This window comes from Euleptes europaea, chromosome 13 (assembly GCF_029931775.1).
Source record: "Euleptes europaea isolate rEulEur1 chromosome 13, rEulEur1.hap1, whole genome shotgun sequence".
In the NCBI taxonomy this organism is placed as follows: domain Eukaryota; kingdom Metazoa; phylum Chordata; class Lepidosauria; order Squamata; family Sphaerodactylidae; genus Euleptes; species Euleptes europaea.
In genome coordinates, this window is record NC_079324.1 from 43,271,136 (window position 1) to 43,275,186 (window position 4,051).

Consider the following 4,051-nt stretch of genomic DNA (forward strand, 5'->3'; position numbering starts at 1 on the left):
GGACACCGGCACGTGTGACAGGGCTGCCAAGTCTGCTAAGTCTGTGAGCTGGCATCCCAAAACCTCCGTCAAGGCCAATTGTGGAAATCACTGAGGAGAGACAGTGAAGGGGGGGTCAAGGAAAAGAAAAAAGAATCTTTCCTTGAGTGTCGTGAGAACAGCCAGTCCTTCCCCATCATACTTTTAAAAAATGCACCTGCATCTCATTTGCCAATGTATAATTCATTTTTATGTGTCATTTTAAAGCCTTCCACACAGCTCTGCTGCTTTTGCAGGCTGAGGGGGGGGGATCTTTTTTTTTAACTCAGTCCCGGAGGTCTTTGAATGTCAACTTTGGTCAGGCCTGACAATAACTCACTTTACGGTCTCCCTCTGGAACGTTCCCACTTGCCTCTTAAATCTTCTCTCTGTCGTTCCATTTGGCCTCATTTAAATATCTCCTCCCAATTATAAGAGTTAATGACGGAGCAGACGGAAGATAGGAGCTCAAGATGCAGCGCTCAGGAAGCTCCGAACAAAGGGTTCCTGCAGGGGGCCTCATTGTAGTACCACTCTGGAGCAGAAGTGGAAAGAAAGGTCCCAGGACTGGGCTTTTGATGGCTGCAGGATAGGGGCAAACAGGCACAGAACACGTTGTCATCCAGGCAAGGTCCCAACATGACCGGGAATCTTTTCTAATCCTTGCAGGTCAATGGGTTGCCAGAGGGGATGGTAGGGTTACCATGAACACATGAAGCTGCCTTATATTGAATCAGACCCTCAGTCCATCAAAGTCAGTATTATCTACTCAGACTGGCAGCGGCTCTCCAGGGTCTCAGGTAGAGGTCGTTCACATCACCTACTTGCCTATTCCTTTTAACTGGAGATGCCAGGGATTGAACCTGGGACCTTCTGCATGCCAAGCAGATGCTCTACCACTGAGCCACAACCCCTCCCCAACTCCGGGTTGGGGAATTCCTGGATATTTGGGGGTGGAGCCCAGGGACGGCAGAGTTTGGGAAGGACCTCAGCAGGGTAGAATGCCGTACAGTCCATTCTCCAAAGCAACCATTTTCTCCAAGGAAATTGGACTCTGTTGTCTGGAGATCAGTTGTCATTCAAGGAGATCTCCAGGCCCCATCTGGAGGTTAGACACACTATAGTCAAATAGTACCTCCTAAAATAAAATATTACAACATTAATAGATTATAGGCATATAATCATTTTTAAATACAACATAAGTAGGTTATGACTCACCATGAGATATACATCAAAATGCTTCAACACAGCAAATATACAGAAATACAAATTGATGTGGATGTAACATACAATATCCGCTTATATAACAGAATATAATCTTACAGGTAGATATTCAACAGGTGATTCAATTCAACGTCAATTCAAATTGTTGATTCAACAGGTAGTGTTCACCAGATAGTGTTCCATCAAGTCATATTAACAGGTCAATTAGTGTAAATTTTGAATTAACAAATGATGTAGTCCTATTGGATCAAACTGTTGGTTCAACAGGTAGTATTCAACAGGCAGTGTTCCAACAGGTAGCGCTGAGACAAGTTCCCGAGTGTAAGCTGTTTCGTATTAATACTTCTTCAGTTATATTTTTCTATGACCTTATCAATTGTGGCTCTTTCTTGATGTTGCCTTCCAAGGTAGCCTTTATGAAGCAATATTTCTCATTCTCTCTTCCTTCTTGGCACGTAATCATTCCCCCCTGTTTTTTTCTTGGTTACATAGCCATCTGGAGGTTGGCAACCCTAGGGGGGTGGGGTTACCCTGCAGCCTATACACGCACTGTAGCCCAGGGACCCCTCCAGTTACTCCTATAACTGTCCCCTAAAACTCTCTTGTCCTAGCCCCAGCAGCTGCACTGCAGTTACAGAGCGATCCTAAGCAGAGCTGCGATCTTCTAAGGCCATTGACTCAACCGGTGTACCTCTCCTTGGGACTGCGGTGCTAGCTTCTTACCTCCTGAATCAACCACACCACACCACAGCAAGAGCCCACCAGAGCAAACACCAGTTCTGACTGCAGTCAGATGCTGGCACAGTCATAATGAAAGGGATTGTCCTTGTGAGGGCAATGTGCCATCTGAAAGGTGCTGGTCAATATGCATTTATTTATTCGATGTACCTTTATGCAACACAAATAAAGGATTTGCTGCCTCCACCGTTGGTAAACACACAGGCAGATGCATGAACCAAACTGGATAAGATGCCAGAGATCAATCATGTGGAAAAGTCAGACCGTCTCTCTAGGCAAGGGAGAACCACAGAGGCAAGATCTGAGACCTCTCTGCATCTATGATTTCATTTTCACTGCCCCTCCACCCTCAGCCTTGCTGCTATTCTCACTTGTAGGGCAGGCCGAGGCCACCCATTTATGTATAAACACTGAGCAAAATGGAGTGCAGCAAGCTATGGAGCTCATGGTGTGTGTAAAGTGCCGTCAAGTCTCAGACGACTTATAGCGACCCCAGCAAGGACTTTCAAGGCAAGTAAGAAGCAGAGGGGGTTTGTAATCACCTTCCTCTGCAGAGTATTCCTTGCTGGTCTCCCATTCTCCAAGTACTGACCCGCTTAGCTTCCAAGATCTGACAGGATCAGGTTGTGCCATGCCTCCTTCCCTCCTATGGGGCTCCTTACCCATGCATTTTAGTTTTTGCAACAACCCCCCTCCCCAAACCTCAGGATTCTTGGGAAAGCTCCCTCACATGTGAATACACACCTGCTTCTGTCCACACTGCAAGTGTGACCTTTAATTTCCTACAGGAGGAGGAGGAGGAGGAGGATTTGGTTTTTATATGCCGACTTCCTCTACCACTTAAGGAAGAATCAATCCGGCTTACAATCATCTTCCCTTCCTCTCCCCACAACAGACACCCTGTGAGGTAGGTGAGGCTGAGAGAGCTCTTAATAGAACTGTAACTTGCCCAAGGTCACCCAGCTGGCTTTGTGTGTTGGAGTGGGGAAACAAATCCACCAGATTAGCCTCCACCACTCATGTGGAGGAGTGGGGAATCAAACCCAGTTCTCCAGATCAGAGTCCACGGCTCCAAACCACTGTTCTTAACCACTACACCACGCTGGCTCTCAGAATGGGGATGCTACCTGCCTGAAATTTGGAAAGGAGGCACCCTTGGGCAAGGGCTGCAGTCCCGGGGTGGGTGGGATTCTGCACTGTTACCTGTAGCCTCTGGGATGGATCAGGCTATAAACTTAAAGGCAACAGATGCGAGGCATTTTGAAAAATAATTTAAGCATCTCTAGTTGTGAAAGGAGCCCAAGTCACATGATGTGTGGTAGGGAGGAAGGTGTGTTTTTTGCAGCGGAGGGGAGAAGAGAGGTAGAAGCAAGCAGAGAGGTAGAAGCAAGCATTGTTCTGTATCAAGGGACAAGAGATGTGGGGGTCTCCCAGGAACACCCTCCCTAGAATAAGAACGAAGAGGCTCCTGAGAGTGCTTCATGATCCATGGGACAGTATAGATGAGTGCAGGAAGGAGGATTCCTGGGGGACTTACGTTTTAATTATAAAAACTCATCCAGCTCAAGCTACTCTTCATCTCGTTAAATGATACTGTTGATTGTATGCCTGGCTGCTGGTTTTTGGCCTGAGAGAGGAGAAATGAGCATATTTTACAGTTGAAATTCAATTATAACAAAAAGCAATCTGCAATTATTGCTGAGGAAGAGCGCCCCTGCCCCTCCACCCCCGGGGGTGGGGGGGATGAACACTGCAGTGGCAAAGAGGGATGGTGGCCCTGTGTTAACTGTTGCACTGCTGGTCAGCTTTTCTCTGGATGTTTTGGGATCCAGGAGAGTCAGACTGATCTAGGAGGCCAATAGCAATAGCACAGGAAGCTATGCTAAGATGCATTCATGGGGGTGAGAAAGGAGCATTGTTCCTTTGTTGAGGCTCCAAAAAAAAAGCATTCTCTGACAATCCATCAAAATTTAGTTAGCTCCATTCAAATGAACGAGATTTCATTGGGTTCCAGCTAACATCCAGTCCTCAGCAAGTTAAGCCTAATGAGGTTCCCAGCAAGTTTGCATGG

General features: G+C 46.8%; 1 non-coding gene across 1 annotated transcript; it reads right to left on the reverse strand.

Moving 5' to 3' along the window:
* Positions 1-860: 860 nt before the first annotated feature.
* On the reverse strand, positions 861-932 carry TRNAA-GGC (transfer RNA alanine (anticodon GGC)). Its single transcript has one exon. It is a non-coding gene; the product is annotated as a tRNA-Ala (tRNA).
* Positions 933-4,051: the final 3,119 nt, after the last annotated feature.